The sequence below is a fragment of the Bos taurus genome, chromosome 9 (genome assembly GCF_002263795.3).
Source record: "Bos taurus isolate L1 Dominette 01449 registration number 42190680 breed Hereford chromosome 9, ARS-UCD2.0, whole genome shotgun sequence".
Taxonomy (NCBI): domain Eukaryota; kingdom Metazoa; phylum Chordata; class Mammalia; order Artiodactyla; family Bovidae; genus Bos; species Bos taurus.
The window spans coordinates 35,247,600-35,265,528 of NC_037336.1; positions in this window are offsets into that span (position 1 = coordinate 35,247,600).

Consider the following 17,929-nt stretch of genomic DNA (forward strand, 5'->3'; position numbering starts at 1 on the left):
TTTAATAAAAAAAATGTTTTTCACTTTACTCTTGATAACAATTCTTTGAGGTGGAAAATGCTGGTCTCAGTTGATGGATGAGGACACTGAGATTAGGAGAGATTTAAATGATATACTTCAGAACAGTGCAATATATGTTTTCTGATACATCCTAATTTTACAGTGTATTTCTTTTCCGACAACTCATCAGTTTAAGATTTTATTTAGTTCTATAATGAACTATGTGGATGACATTTGCAAGACTGTTTCCACAGAAAGCACAACCATATCCTCTTTATGGCCTCCTTATACTCTGTCATTCCAGCTTTTTCAGACTTGTGGACAGGTTTCTAGATTCAAAGTTGCCATTTCACAAACAAATCTATTTGGACACAAGCAGGAGGGAAAAACAAAGCAAAACAAATACCGTCTTTTAAAAACACCCTAAACAAATGTATATGATTCAGAGGAGACCCTTTCCAGGCCTCTCAGGAAATGGTAGCAGTTGTTTTCAGAATGTAATCACAATTACATGTAAAATGTTGTTGTCCACACCCCAACCCTCTGCTGTAGAAGAGATTGTGAATTCAAATGTGTAGAAACCTATACTTACACTCCAACCTTACACTAATTAGCTCTGAAAGCTTTGATTTCCTCTTATGTATAAAAATCACAGTCAGGACTATAGCACTATCATTCTACCTTATGTGTAATTCTAATGAGATTTTTAGATTAGAGAGGTTCTGCAGGAAGATATGCCTACTGCCAGCAGAAGTGCCAATCCATAAGGCAGGATAAAGAACTATGACACAGAGCACACACACATACACACACTCACGCATATTATACTCATGCGTATGCATATACATCCATAGAAAGAAAGGAGGAAGCTGCTGGTTTAGTACTGAGATCACCAGCAGCTTTATTAGTTATATACTCAAGACTACAGTTATCGAGTTTATACATATTGAGTTGTACTACAGAATGACAAGCCAAACAAGAACCTCAGAAGAATGGAGCTATATGCTTTGGGGAAAGAAAGAAAGTGAACTCGCTTAGTCGTGTCCGACTCTTTGCGACCCCATGGACTGTAGCCCACCAGGCTCTTCCGTCTATGGGATTCTCCAGGCAAGAGTACTAGAGTGGGTTGTCATTTCCTTCTCCAGGGGATCTTCTCGACCCAGGGATTGAAACCCGGTCTCCCGCATTTCAGGCAGATGCTTTACCACCTGAGCCACCAGGGAAGTTCTGGGGAAGATAGTTCTTAATTCCTCAATAAGTCCTGAGTAGATTCCTCTGTGCCTTTCTATATAATACCATTGTATCCATGATTGTTGTCAATAAGCAAAAGCTTATATACATTTCTACTTTAAGAATTAAATGTGGTAAAATACTCATTGATAGATTTTGGAAGTATTATTTCTAAAATATTCTATTTTAAAAATTTATTTTAAGAGATATTTATAAAACAGGTATCTAGACTGACATGCTTTGACTGGGCTGGTTGACCAAGGATTTGATGACTCCATAGGAGAAAAACATATTTATATAGGATGCTCACTAACATGTATTTATATTTTGTTCTAGGATTAAGTATAATTAGGTCGATCATCCACCTAATTTGTTTATAATTTTCAAAATCTCTAAACACATCTTTTTATTATTATTTCTTTTTTTTAAATTTTATTTTATTTTTAAACTTTACAAAATTGTATTAGTTTTGCCAAATTTATTCATCCCCTAATTAAATTCTTCTATATTTAATTAAGGCTCTGAATATCTAACCTCAGCTTTCACAGGTACAGACCTATAAATAATTTGTCACTGAGCATGTCAGAAGTAGGCATAGTTTGAAGTCTTTTAACGTATATATACATTATGTACCTGTGAATAGAGGATCTTAGGGTAGCAGTTGTTTCAACTCCTACAATTTTGTAATCTTGAGTCATGCTTTTCACTTTTATACAATTGATGTGCCTCTAATGAGACACTGCATACCATTTTGTTTGAAGGTGACATCTCAGGATAAAAAAAGAAAAGAAATTTTAAGACGCATGGAAGTGCAAATATTTTTTGTGTGAGACAGTTATACAAGTTAACTTGTTAATTTTTGCACTGAATGATCCCAAGAGTGTTGCTTTGCAAGTTGGCCACTAGTGTCTAAATCCCCAATTATTGCTCTGGTCTAATATTCTCCAGCTCACTAGTAGGCCTGGTAATTATGAATAGATAATAAAATAATAAGACAGTATTCTATAAATAATAAGGACTCTGTAGCTTGACCTTCAAACTTTGATTTTTGTGAAGTAAAGAAATGTGTTTTTATCAACTGTCTCAAATGATTTCGATACTTTAGGCTTGTTGACTAGCAACTGCTCACTAGAAAGCTCTAGGTTAGTCCTCTCAGAACTCTTGTGTTGCCCAGTATTTACAAAGCTGTTTACTCACTTTCATCTCAAAATTAAATAATTTTATCCTTCCAATTCTATCATTATAACAGCCACAAATTGATTGTTTGGCTCTGCTGTGTCATCTCTTCCTTGAGCCAGTAAACCCGAATGCCCTAACTGATGCCTAATATGTGAAGACTCATAGAATAGGAAGAAATACTGAAGATGAAGGAAAAAATATATTAGCTGATATGTCAAAAAACTACCCCAGTAAGCTTTAGATTACTTTTAGATTAACAAATTACTCTCTCATATCATCAGGTTACTTTAGTAAAAATTCCCACTCTTTCTGCAAAAAAAGATAGGCAGAAATGCATGACAAGCCTGAAAAGAAAGGTAAAAATTGAAATTAAAACTTAAAAAGTTTTTGCTGTGTATGAAAAGTGTATAGATGGAAATCTTCAGGGGACTGGCCTTAGGAGGGATTTTCTATAAGCAATGAGGAATCTACAGTGAAATAACTCTAAACTAGGTTTTGCTTTACTCAAGTCTCAGAGCTCAACTTTAAGAGTACTGATGTTAGGTCAATTGTTATCAAAGTTTAACATGTATAATCATCTAGAAGGATTATTAAAACACAAATTGCTGAAACCCAAAGTTCTGATTCAATAATCTGGGAAGGTGCCCAAAATGTGCATTTCTAGAAAGTTCCCATTTGATACTGATCCTGTTGGTCTGGGAACCACATTTTAAGAATCACTGCATCATACCAAGGAGAAGTGATTGTTTTGGATCTTTATTTCATATTATAATTTTTTAGAGCTATACATTTTTTCCAAATCTTAAGGTAACTTCAGCAATGCCTATTTTTTCCCCTAAAAGTATGACATTGAAGACATATAAATTGAAGATGAAACTAAGATATAACCTTTAATAGGTAAGGTAATATGGTTTTAGCATAAGAACTTCTTGCAACCTGTAAAATTTTAGATGTTTTATTCTTAAAATCAATGAAACAAGTCAGTGGACTTCAATTTGATGGTGCTGTAACATTTGTAGCTCACTGGCAAGGATGTTGAAATCTCAGGATTCAGAAGAGAGGACACAAAGCAGAAGATGGTGAAATAGAGGGAGTAGCTGGCTGCCTATGGTGACATTTTGGAGAGAACCAGATAATTTAAAACTCACTGGGGTAGTTTTTTGACATATTAGCTAATATTTTTTTCTTCATCTTTAGTATTTTTTCCTGTTCTCTGAGTCTTCATACATTAAGCATCGGTTAGGGCATTGGGGTTTACTGGCTCAAGGAAGAGATGAAGCAGCAGAAACAAAAAATGAATGTGTAGCTGTTATAAGGATAGAATTGGAAGGATAATCAGAACTAGCTTGTTTTGTTCTGTTTTAATTTTTCCTATATCAATTGTACTTCTTGTACCTTTGGCTTTGTGACATTTGTATCAGCTCCATGAAGGGAGGAAGAATTCCTAATGGCATCATATTATGGAATGCCTAGTGTTAGCAAAGTTTATACAGCAGATGGGGTAGTACTCAGTGGTGTCATTTCTATTCTTACTTGGAAGGACTTTAAGAGCCATCTTAAAAGAGGAGAATGAAGTTTGAGGGGCAAAGGGATGCAAGGACTAAGAACTGGGACTATGAGCATCAAAATGACATAGTTGTTAGGATTAAGAATGTAAAATGACATAGTTATTAGGATTAAGAATTCTGCAAACCGATAAACAACTTCAGTTTTATTTAGTTATTTTCTGAATATCAATTTAAGATAACCATCTAGTTACCAGGACAAAAATTCACTTATCAAGTAACAATTCACTTAATATGACTTGCTTCTAGACCCTTGCTTTGCTATTTTGATTAATCTATAACATCACAACCTTTTCCCAATTCCAGTCAGTCTTTCATCTTGAAAGACTGACATTAAACCACTTGATTCCCAGACTCCAGAATTCCATTCATATTCTCCACTGACTTTCTTCTGAGACACTGTTATGACTCTGCTAAGGTGGTGTGCTTGATAATTGCAGCATGTTCTGATAATCTTAGCTTTTCTTTAGAATATTTCAGGGACTTCAGAAGAACAGTGTTTTCATTTGTTCATTCAATAAGCCCTTACTGGCTATTTATCATGCACCGGGTGTTATGCTAGATATTGAGGATTCAGAAACTAAAAGTAAAAAAAGTTTCAGTTTCTAAATTCAAAGAATCAGTGCCTACAGAGAGGAGACCAACAAGTAAACAGATAATTTAACACCTAGAGAGTGGCTAGATGTGAGTGAATCACCATGTGCATGGAAGACACAAAACCAGGGTTTCTAACTCAAACTGGGTTTCAGGGAATCAGGAGTACTTAATTTAGAGTAAGAGCACCCGGCTAAAAGAAAGGCAAGCAGAGGAAGGTGAGAGGGCAAAAATGGACAAACATGATGCATCAGAGGGCTGCTAATTAGAGCAGTTGGGCTTGAGAATTTGAGGAAATTGAGTTCAGTTCAGTCGCTCAGTCGTGTCCGACTCTTTGTGACCCCATGAATTGTAGCACGCTAGGCCTCCCTGTCCATCACCAACTCCCGGAGTTCACTCAGACTCACGTCCATCCAGTTGGTGATGCCATCCAGCAATCTCATCCTCTGTTGTCCCCTTCTCCTCCTGCCCCCAATCCCTCCCAGTATCAGAGCCTTTTCCAATGTGTCAACTCTTCGCATGAGGTGGCCAAAGTACTGGAGTTTCAGCTTTAGCATCATTCCTTCCAAAGAACACCCAAGGCTGATCTCCTTCAGAATGGACTGGTTGGATCTCCTTGCAGTCCAAGGGACTCTCAAGAGTCTTCTCCAACACCACAGTTCAAAAGCATCAATTCTTCGGCACTCAGCTTTCTTCACAGTCCAACTCTCACATCCATACATGACCAATGGAAAAACCATAGCCTTGACTAGACGAACCTTTGTTGGCAAAGTAATGTTTCTGCTTTTCAATATGCTATCTAGGTTGGTCATAACTTTCCTTCCAAGGAGTAAGCGTCTTTTAATTTTATGGCTGCAATCACAATCTGCAGTGATTTTGTAGCCCCCCAAAATAAAATCTGACACTGTTTCCCCATCTATTTCCCATGAAGTGATGGGACCAGATGCCATGATCTTCGTTTTCTGAATGTTGAGCTTTAAGCCAACTTTTTCACTCTCCTCTTTCACTTTCATCAAGAGGCTTTTTAGTTCCTCTTCACTTTCTGCCATAAGGGTGGTGTCATCTGCATATCTGAGGTTATTGATATTTCTCCCAGCAATCTTGATTCCAGCTTGTGCTTCTTCTAGCCCAGAGTTTCTCATGATGTACTCTGCATATAAGTTAAATAAGCAGGGTGACAATAATCCTGGAGAAATAAACTGGGATGGAAGATTCCTGAAAAAAATCTGAATATCACACTCAGTTGAGTTCAGTCGCTCAGTCATGTCCGACTCTTTGTAACATTGTGAACTGTAACATGCCAGGCTTCCCTGTCCATCACCAACTCCCAGAGCCTACTCAAAGTCATGTCCATTGCGTCGGTGGTGCTGTCCAACCATCTCATCCTCTGTCAGCTCCTTTTCCTCCTGCCTTCAATCTTTCCCAGCATCTAGGTCTTTTCCAATGAGTCAGTTCTTCGCATCAGGTGGCCAAAGGATTGGAGTTTCAGTTTCAGCATCAGTCCTTATCACACTAAAGAATTGGAATTTAATCTCAAACAGAGAAAATTTAATCTCAAACAAAGAAATTTAATCTCAGAGGAAAAAGTGAACCATCTCAAGCAGAGCTTTATGCTTCATTAGTATTTTAGGAATGTTACTCTCTGGGCATTAGGAAAAGGATGTGGTGCAGATGAGATTAAAAGCAGGTGTGGGACCTTCCTGGCCATCCAGTGGTTAGGACTCTGCACTTCCAATGCAGGGGGTATAGTTTCAATCTCTGGTTGAGAAACTAAGATCTTGCATGGTGCACAGTGCAGCCAAAATATTTTTTACAAAAAGGCAGGTGTGCCATTTAGGAGGCTGCCTAGTTCTGATTGCTCTGGCTGAGAAACAATGAGGGTCTTCTCTGAGTTACAGTGGCAGGAATGGAGGGAAGGAGAAAACAGAGGGAAATTCTAAGGAGAGAAATCCAGAAGGGGTCAATGAATGAATGTGAAGGCTTTAGTAATTTTGGGGGGCAGATGAAAGGACAATAAATGTGTGTGAGGTCTGATTTCACTTGTAAATATTTCAACTTATTATACAAGTATACAGCAAACAGCCAAAGCCAAAAAGGAAAGGCAGTGTTAGGCTGTGGCGGCTGTACATCATGCTACTTTGATTCTGTGTCCCTGAAGCAGGGAGGGTAGGCCTCAGTCTGCAATGGCCCAATAGGGCCCAGAAGATCCCTGCCTGGCAGATATGGACCAGGCAGAAGTTATCTCTTAAGTGCAGATTGTCAATTGGATTGTCGCTTTTCTTGTCCAAGATTTATTTTTCTAAGTCACCCTGTTTGTTTAGCTGGGGCATGGAATTTATATACATATATCCAAAATAGTTTTTATCATAAAAATTTGAAGATACATATACTACAAAAAAAAACACAAAATCTTGTGTTTTAGCTGGATAGACAAAGAGGGAAATGATTACTCAGAACAAATTACTTTTTTTAAAGGTATAAAATAAAATAACCTCCCTAACACCATGCCATCCAAATAGCTAGTCTCTCTGCGAGACTAAAATTCAGAAAAGGAGTTTTTTTAGCTGCATTTTTATGGTTTGATTGCCATATTTACAATTTCCTTTCTCTTGTGAAATTCTGAACATATGTTCTGTTAAATTCCATGCCTCCCAGATGAACCAGAAGTATGACTTGTAGTAAATGTAAATGGAGATTTGTTCTCAAGGTTTTATATAAATAGAAATGAGGAGAAAAAATATCACTAGCCTTTGAAACTTGAAAGGTTGCTTGGCAGTTCTTAAAGAAATAATATCAAAGATTATATGGCCTAGAGTTTACACGGGCTTCCCGTGTGGTGGCTCAGCGATTAAGAACCCACCTGCCAATGCAGGAGACACAGGAAACTCGAGTTCAAACCCTGGGTCAGAAAGGTCCCCTGGAAGAGGAAATAGTAATCGACTCCAATATTCTTGCTTGAAAAATTCCATGGACAGAGGAGCCTGGTGGACTATAATCCAATATATTTGCAGGGAATCCAGCTTTCAGCTTTTGCCCACTAAATGCCAATCAGTCAACAATCAAAAATCCTCCCACAAATCCCCTTAGTGGGTATTCTCTATCAAGAACTATTGTTTTAAACTTGGGCATTGGGGTGCAATTTTCCTAAGGGCACATGGATACCGTGTGGAGTAATAAGAAGGAAATACTCTCAGAGACAAAAGTGAGCCCAAGGTCAAGAAAGTAGAGCCAAGGTCTGACTGAAGCATGTAAAGTGTTAGTCACTTAGTCGTGTCTGACTCTCTGTGACCCTCCAGGTTCCTCTGTCTATGGGATTCTCCAGGCAAGAATACTTGAGTGGGTTACCATTCTCTTCTCCAGGGGAGCATGCAAGGAGGATCCTTTTGAAGGATTTTCTCTTTTTGTCTGTGATTTTCTCTTAAATCATCAGGGTTGAAATGGAATGGTAAGCAGTCAGGGTTAGGCAGTATTAAATTTACCCTTTTGTATGGGAAATAGATGGGGAAACAGTGGAAACAGTGTCAGACTTTACTTTTTGGGGCTGCAAAATCACTGCAGATGGTGATTGCAGCCATGAAATTTAAAGATGCTTACTCCTTGGAAGGAAAGTTATGACCAACCTAGATAGCATATTGAAAAGCAGAGACATTACTTTGCCAACAAAGGTCTGTCTAGTCAAGGCTATGGTTTTTCCAGTGGTCACGTATGGATGTGAGAGTTGGACTGTGAAGAAGGCTGAGTGCTGAAGAATTGATGCTTTTGAACTGTGGTGTTGGAGAAGACTCTTGAGAGTCCCTTGGACTGCAAGGAGATCCAACCAGTCCATTCTAAAGGAGATCGGTCCTGGGTGTTCTTTGGAAGGACTGATGGTAAAGCTGAAACTCCAGTACTTTGGCCACCTCATGTGAAGAGCTGACTCATTGGAAAAGGCTCTGATGCTGGGAGGGATTGGGGGCAGGAGGAGACGGGGACAACAGAGGATGAGATGGCTGGATGGCATCACCAACTCGATGGATGTGAGTTTGAGTGAACTCCGGGAGTTGGTGATGGACAAGGAGGCCTGGCATGCTGCAGTTCATGGGTCGCAAAGAGTTGGACATGACTGAGTGACTGAACTGTACTGACGGGTAATTTTCTTTAGTCAACTCAAACTTTGACATCGCTAATCATAGCCTGGTGATTTTAGTTCTCTCCCTCTCAATTAAAGATGGACACATAACACAGACTTATATAGAGGTGTGTAGGAAAGCTAGTGAAGAAAAGAAAAAGCATCTCATTCCACATACTCTCCTACCCTGAGGTCCAGGGGAAGTTGACTGCATATAACTGAGGACTAATATGCCAACATTCTGCTCAGTGACCAGCATGAAATGAGAGGTGGCTCAGAAAGAGTAGGGAAGGGCACATGGTTAGAAAAGGAGCTGTCAAGTGAAGGACTATGGGTAAATGGGAGACAAAACTCATCCCCAAAGTTCTAGGTCCTCTTCTGTCCAATGTGGGGGCCAGTAAGCTACAAAGGCTTTGGAGCACTTAAAATATGGCTAATTGAAATTGAGATGCTCTTGTGTGTAAAATAAACATAGAATTTCAGAGGCTTACTATGGAAGTAAAGATGCAAGTTATCTCATTAATAGTTGTCATTGATTTCATGTTCACATGACAGTATCTTGATATAGTGGATTAAGTAAAATGCATTATTAAAATAATCTAATTTCACCTCTCATATGGTACTTGTGAATTGTGGCTACTGAACGCTTTATGGGCTTCCCAGGTGATGCTGGTGGTAAAGAACTGGCCTGCCTATGCAGAAGACAGAGACTTAAGAGATGGGAGTTCCATCCCTGGGCTGGGAAGATTCCCTAGAGCAGGGCATGGCAACCCACTCCAGTATTCTTGCCTGGAGAATCTCATGGACAGGGGAGCCTGGCAGGCTACAGTCCACAGGGTCTCAAGGAGTCGGACACGAATGAAGTGACTTAGCACAGCACAGCATGTGGCTCATATTGGACAATATTAATCTAAATGAGGGAAAATTTTGAAGGGAAGAAGCTGGGGTTAACACTGGGTTATAATTCATTCCACAACTATTAACTGAGCTTCTTCTCTAAGTCAGGCATTGAGCCAGGCGTTGGATAAATAGCTGTGAATGAAACAGACACATTTCCTGTACTGACAGTGTCAACAGTGTCTTCAGGGGACAGAAGCTAAATGAATAATTATAAAATTAGACATTTTGATAAGCATCATTAGGTAAAAGTAATGGAAAGACTATAACAGAGGCTACCAGTCTAGATCAGAAAGTCACGGAAAGTATTGGATTCCATGGCTTGGTCATGGAAGGTAAAGGGATTTGTTTGGGATTTTCTGTAACATCTTATGCAATGTCAGTTAGAGAAAAACAAATACTGCATGATATCACTTATATGTGGAATCTAAAATATAAAACTAGTGAATATAATGAAAAAGAAACAGACTCACAGATATAGAGAACAAACTAGTAGTTCCCATTGGGGTAAGATACAAGTAAGAAATTAAGAGGTACAGACTAAGATGTATAAAACAAATAAGCTACAAGGATATATTGTACCACACAGGGAATATAGCCAATATTTTATAATAAGTATCAATGGAATATGACCTTTAATATTTGTGAATCACTATTTCCTGTGGTCATGTATGGTTGTGAGAGTTGGACTGTGAAGAAGGCTGAGCACCGAAGAATTGATGCTTTTGAACTGTGGTGTTGGACAAGAATCTTGAGAGTCCCTTGGACTGCAAGGAGATCCAACCAGTCCATTCTGAAGGACACCAGCCCTGGGATTTCTTTGGAAGGACTGATGCTGAAGTTGAAACTCCAGTACTTTGGCCACCTCACGCGAACAGTTGACTCATTGGAAAAGACTCTGATGCTGGGAGGGATTGGGGGCAGGAGGAGAAGGGGACGACAGAGGATGAGATGGCTGGATGGCATCACTGACTCGATGGAGGTGAGTCTGGGTGAACTTCGGGAGTTGGTGATGGACAGGGAGGCCTGGCGTGCTGGGATTCATGGGGTCACAAAGAGTCGGACACGACTGAGCGACTGAACTGAACTGAACTGAACTGATGTCATATACTTGAAACTTATATAATACTGTACATTAACTATACCTTAATTTAAATAAAAAGGAAAGTCATGGATGGCATCTGTGAGGCAATGACATTGGTTGAAGAACTGAAGTGTGATTAGGAGTTAACCAGGAAAAAGCATTGTACAAAGAAGAGCATTAGATACAGAGGAAAGAGCATGTGCGAGGATCCTAGGGCAACAGAAAGATGAATAAGGCCATGTTCCTCAGCGATGCAGAATAAAGTGACAACAGGTAGGGGATGAAGAGAGAGACACAGACTAGATCGCTGTTGACTGTTTTACACTTTGGAGGGGATTTAACCAATAAAGCAAAATGTTTTGCCTTATATTTTTAAAATGTTCCTTCCTCTATGTGGTAGTGAACAGTCAGAGCAAGCAAGCATGAGGCTGGAAAGAGCAATGGGAAGATGGCCACAGTCTGGCCAGGTGAGACAAGAGGTGTTTGGTCCAAGCAGAATGGATGGTCTATTTATTCTCTGCCCTGGCACATGCTGTCTGCTCTTGTTAACTTAGATCAGATATTCTCTCCCTTGAATGGTGACTGTCCTTATACTTCTTTTGGTCCATATTCTATCCATCTTCAGAAATTATTCCTTTATTTGTCCTCTTTGAATTTTTTCCAAAGATAGCATGCAACTTTCTGATTTCCTGTGCCTTATTATACTTGATTAAGTCTCTTCGTTTCCTTTTTCAAAAGGGACATGTGAAAAAGAAACATTTTCTTTGCTCTTGTCATGGGTAGATATTGTGAATCTCATGGAGTCAGAACACTGCAGAACAGGATTGGTAATACCTGATGCTACTCCAGACTAGACATTCATTTTTTGCTGCTAAAAATACTTTAAAAATATTGTATTCTCTTTAAACTGGATAATGGAATCTTTCAAAATATGTTTCAATAAATTAAATAATTTAAATATATTTATCAGGTTATTAGGTAATGTTTTACATTGTTAGAAATTTTGAAAGTATAAAAATGTCTTCAGAGAATAATTCTGTCTTTCTGCTCATTTCCTGATCCAATCAGCCCTTGTACAGGTTAACATTGCTATTTGTGTCTTGTGTATTCTTCTGGAAATTATTATTTCGTATGTAATAGAGTGTTTAAATAAGAAAGCTCACCCCTTTTATTCTTCACACATGGAGGCTTATCATAAAAATTGTCCTGCTCAATGCTTTTGCTTTTATTTTTATTGAGACATAATTTCCATATGGTGAAATACACAGATCGTAAGTATACAGCTCATTGAGTTTTAGAAATTGCATATACCTGTGTAAGTCATAGACCTAGCCAATCCATCAGTAAACTACTTCAACCCCACCTTCAAATTCTATCCTGACACCTTCTCACCAGCCCCACTATTACCTATGCTGAGCTACTGTCATCTCTCACCTGGATTAGAAATGACTTCATAACCCATTTCTAGGCTATCGCAAAACAACAGCACAATCCTTTAAAAATATGAAGTAGATTATGCTGTGTCCCTACCTCTTCTCAAAAACTCGCTGGGAATGTCCTTAAATTGCAGAGCCTGTAAGGTCCTAAGTAACCTGTGTGCGTGTGTACTTGGTTGGTCAGTTGTGTACAACCCTTTGTGACCCCATGGACTGCAGCATGCCGGGGTTCCTTGTCCTTCACTATTTTCCTGAGTCTGCTCAAATTCATGCCTGCTGAGTCAGTGATGCTGCCTGTCCATCTCAGCCCCTGCTGTCCACTTCTCCTTTTGCCTTCAGTCTTTCCTAGCATCAGGGGCATCAGCATGTGCTTATGAAACACAAGTTCAAAGATAAAATCATTAATACTTTTAAGAAGGCAGCCATGGAGCTTTCAACCTAAAATCTGCCCTTCTGTGGGTGCGATTGTATTGGCCACACTCATGCATCTGGCCCTGGCAGGTCTAACTCGACTCCATTCCTAACTTCATCTCGCTCCCTCTTCTCTATTTACAGTGGCTTCTTGGCTGTTCCTTAAGCATTTTTGCCTTTTTAAAATCTGTATTCAAATGTCACTTTCCTAAGACCTTTTATATCCAATTAATTTACAGTTAACACGCCCCAATATTGTATCTTACTTACTCTATTTCTCCAAAGTGCTTATCATTTAAAATTCCACAGGCTTTAATTACTTATTATGTATATTTTTATCATCTGCATCCCCTCCTAAATGATAAGCTCCATGAAGCCAGGAGCCACTTTCTGTTTTGTATACTGAAGGATGATGACTACTATGGATGACTGGCAGATGTGCAATAAATTTTAGTTAATTAATAAATAATAAAAGATTTCCATCTGGAGATACAGTGAATGAAGTGGTAAAACTCTCCCAGGGAAGTCTAGTACTTGTGTGTGAATGTGTATCAGTGTGTGGGAGTGGGTGAGAGGTGGGGGAGGGGAGGAGGAAGGGGTATCAGTATTTGAGAAAGAATGCACAGTTTTGTGGGGAAGAAGCTCTTTGCAGCTAATAATACCTGGTATTTTCCACTATATTGAAGACAACAAGTCTCTATAAAAATCAATTGACAAATAAGAGCTACCTTCCAAAATCACATGAGTAATAAATGGCAGAACTGGGATTCCAGCATGGATATTGTTGTTGTTCAGTCACCCAGTCATGTCCGACTCTGCAACCCCATGGACTGCAGCACCCCAGGCCTCCCTGTCCCTCACCATCTCCCTAAGTTTGCCCAAGTTCATATTCATTGCATTGGTGATGTCATCCAGCCATCTCATCCTCTGACACCCTCTTTTCCTTCTGCCCTGGATCTTTCCTAGCACTGGGGCTTTTTCAATGAGTCAGCTCTTGAATCAGATGACCAAAATATTGGAGCTTCAGCTTCAGCATCAGTCCTTCCAACAAGTATTCAGGGTGTATTTAGCTTAAGATTGACTGGTTGGATCTCCTTGCTGTCCAAGGGACTTTCAGGAGTCTTCTCCAGCACCACAGTTTGAAGGCATCAATTCTTTGGTGTTCTGCCTTCTTTATGGTCCAGCTCTCACAACCATGTGTGACCACTGGGAAGACCATAGCCTTGACTGTATGGCCCTTTGTTGGCAGAGTAATGTTTCTGTTTTTCAACACACTGTTTAGGTCTGTCATAGCTTTCCTCCAAGAAGCAATCGTCTTCTGATTTCATGGCTGCAGTCACCATCCGCAGTGATTTTAGAGTCAAGGAAGAGGAAGTCACTACTTCTACCTTTTCCCCTTCTGTTTGCCATGAAGTAATGGTGCCGGATGCCACTCTCCTCCTTCACCCTCATCAAGAGGCTCTTTAGTTCCTCTTCACTTTCAGCTATTAGAGTGGTATCATCCTCATATCTGAGGTTGTTGATGTTTCTCTTGCCTCTCTTGATTCCAGCTTGTAACTCGTACAGCCTATTTCTCATGATGTGCTTAGTGTATATGTTAAACAAGCGGGGTAACAGCAGACAGCCCTGTCATATTCCCTTCTCAATATTGAGCCAATCAGTTGTTCAATACAGGTTTCTAACTGTTGCTTCTTGACCTGCATACAGGTTTCTCAGGAGACAGGTAAGATGGTCTGGTATTCCCATCTCTTTAAGAGCTTTCCACAGTTTACTATGATCCACACAGTCAAGGCTTTAGCGTAGTCAATGAAACAGAGATAGATGTTTTTCTGGAATTCCCTAGCTTTCTCTATGATCCAGAGAGTGTTAGAAATTTGATCTCTGGTTCCTCTTTCTTTTCCAAACCCAGCTTGGACAGCTGGAAGTTCTTGGTTCACATAATGCTGAAGCCTAACATGCAAGATTTTAACCATGACCTTTCTAGCATGGGAGATGATTGCAACCGTTTGATGGTTAGAACATTCTTTAGTACTACCCTTCTTGGGAACTGGGATGAAGAATGACCTTTTCCAGTCCTGTGGCCACTACTGGGTCTTCCAGATTTGCTGACATATTGAATGCAACACTTTGATGGCATTATCCTTCAGAATTTTGAACAGCTCTACTGTAATTCCATCACATCCACTAGCTTTCTTAACAGCAGTGCTTCCTAAGGCCCACTTGACTTCGCTCTCCACAATGTCTGGCTGTGTGTGACTGACCACACCATCATACTAATCTGGGTCATTAAGATCTTTTTTGTACGGTTCTTATGTGTATTCTTTCCATCTCATCTTGATCCCTTAAGTGTCTACTAGGTCTCTACCACTTCTGTCCTTTATTTTGCCCATCTTTGGACAAAATGTTCCCTTCATATCTCCACTTTTCCTGAGGAGATCTCTAGTCCTTCGTCTTCTGTTTTTTTTTTTTTTTTTTTTCAAGTTGTATGTACTGTTCATTGAAAAAGGCCTTCTTGTCTCTTCATGCTGTTCTTTGGAACTCTGTGTTCAGTTGGATATACCTTTTCCTTTCTCCCTTGTTTTTCTCTTCTCTTCTTTCTTTAGCTCTTTGTAAAGCCTCCTCAGATAACTACTTTGCCATCTTGCTTTTATTTTTCTTTGGGATGGGTTTGTTCCCCGCCTCCTGTACAATATTATGGACCTCTGCCCATAGTTATTCAGGCTCACTGTTTACTAGATCTAACCCCTTGGATCTACTCATTACCTCCACGGCATATTCATAGGGGATTTGATTTAAGTCATACCTGGCTGGCCTAGTGGTTTTCCCTGCTTTCTTTAGTTTAAGCCTAAATCACATTCTTTACTTAAGATGGCAGAGTAGATGGACATGTGCACATCTTCTCCTGCAAGAACTCCAAAATTACAACTCACTGCTTAATAACCATCAACAGGAGAATATTGGATCCCACCAAAAAAATATACCCCATGTCCAAGGGCAAAGGAGAAACCCTAGAAAGATGGTAGGAGGGGTAAAATCACGTTTACAATCAAACCCATACCTGCCAGAGATGCTCAGAGGGCTCAAACAAACCTTGTGTGCACTAGGACCCAGAGACCCGACAAGACTGAGCCAGAACTGTGTTTCAGTGTTTCCTGCAGAGGTATGGGTCAGCAGTGGACTGCTGCAGGGTCAGGGGCTTTGGGTGTACTAGACTTGGGTATGGCAAAAACCCTCTTGGAAGAGGTTGCCATTAACCCCAGCATAGAGCCACCAGAACTTATATAGGACTGGGGAAACAGACTCTTAGAGGGCAGAAACAAAAGCTTGTGCACACCAGGACCCAGGAAAAAGGAGCAGTGATCCCACAAGAAACTGACCCAGACTTCCCCGTGAGTGTCCAGAAGTCTCCAGAGGAGACAAGGGTCAGGGGTGGCCTGCTGCAGGGTTGGGGGCACTGAGTATGGACAGTTCTGACAAAACATGGTCCACTGGAGAAGGGAATGGGAAACCACTTCAGTATCCTTCCCTTGAAAACCCCATGAACAGTATAAAAAGGCAAAAAGATAGGACACTGAAAGATGAACTCACCAGGTCAGTAGGTGCCAAATATGCTACTGGAGATTAGTGGAGAAATAATTCTAGAAGAATGAAGAGACAGAGCCAAAGCAAAAACAACACCCAGTTGTGGATATGACTGGTGATGGAAGTAAAGTCCAATGCTGTAAAGAGAAATATTGCATAAGAATATGGAATGTTAGGTCCATGAATCAAGGTGAATTGGAAGTGGTCAAACAGGAGATGGCAAGAATGAACGTCAACATTTTAGGAATCAGCGAACTAAAATGGACTGGAATGGGTGAATTTCACTCAGATGACCATTATATCTATTACTGTGGGCAAGAATGCCTTGAAAGAAATGGAGTAGTCATCATAGTCAACGAAAAAGTCTGAAATGCAGTACTTGGATGCAATCTCTAAAATGACAAAATTATCTCTGTTCGTTTTCAAGGCAAACCATTCAATATCACAGTATTCCAAATCTATTCCTGACCAGTAATGCTGAAGAAGCTGAAGTTGATGGGTTTTATAAAGACCTACAAGACCTTCTAGAACTAACACCCCAAAAAGATATCATTTTCATTATAGGGGACTAGAATGCAAAAGTAGGAAGTCAAGATCTACCTGGAGTAACAGGCAAATTTGGCCTTGGAGTACACAATGAAGCAGGTCAAAGGCTAATGGAGTTTTGCCAAGAGAACACACTGGTCATAGCAAACACCCTCTTCCAACAATACAAGAGAAGACACTACACATGGACATCACGAGATGGTCAATACTGAAATCAGATTGATTACATTCTTTGCAAACAAAGATGGAGAAGCTCTATACAGTCAGCAAAAACAAGACCAGGAGCTGACTGTGGCTCAGATCATGAACTCTTTATTGCCAAATTCGGACATAAATTGAAGAAAGAGGGAAAACCACTAGACCATTCAGGTATGACCTAAATCAAATCCCTTATGATTATACAGTGGAAGTGAGAAATAGATTTAAGGGACTAGATCTGATAGACAGAGTGCCTGAAGATCTATGGACTGGGGTTCAGGACATTATAGAGGAAGCAGTGATCATAACCATCCCCAAGAAAAAAGATGAAAAAAGGCAAAATGGTTGTATGAGGAGGCCTTACAAATAGCTGAAGAAAGAAAAGACGCAAAAGGAAAAGGAAAAAAAAGGAAAGATATACTATACCCATTTGAATGCAGAGTTCCAAAGAATAGCAAGGAGAAAGGAAAGTCTTCCTCAGTGATGAATGCAAAGAAATCGAGGAAAACAATAGAATGGGAAAGACTAGAGATCTCTTCAATACAACTAGAGATTCCAAAGGAATATTTCATATAAAGATGGTCTCAATAAAGGATAGAAATGGTATGGGTATAACAGAAGCAGAAGATATTAAGAAGAGGTGGCAAGAATACCCAGAAGAACTGTACAAAAAAGATCTTCATGACCCAGATAACCACGATGGTGTGATCACTCTAGAGCCACACATCCTGGAATGCAAAGTCAAGTGGGCCTTAGGCAGAATCACTATGAACAAAGCTAGTGGAGGTGATGGAATTCCAGTTGAGCTATTTCAAATCCTAAAAGGTGATGCTATGAAGTGCTGCATTCAATATGCCAGCAAATTTGGAAAACTCAGCAGTGGCCACAGGACTGGAAAAAGGTCAGTTTTCATTCCAATCCCAAAGAAAGGCGATGTCAAAGAATACTCAAGCTACCACACAGTTGCACTTATCTCACAGGCTAGCAAACTAATGCTCAAAATTCTCCAAGCTAGGCTTCACAGTATGTGACCCATGAACTTTCAGATGTTCAAGATGGATTTAGAAAACACAGAGGAACCAGAGATCAAATTGCCAAC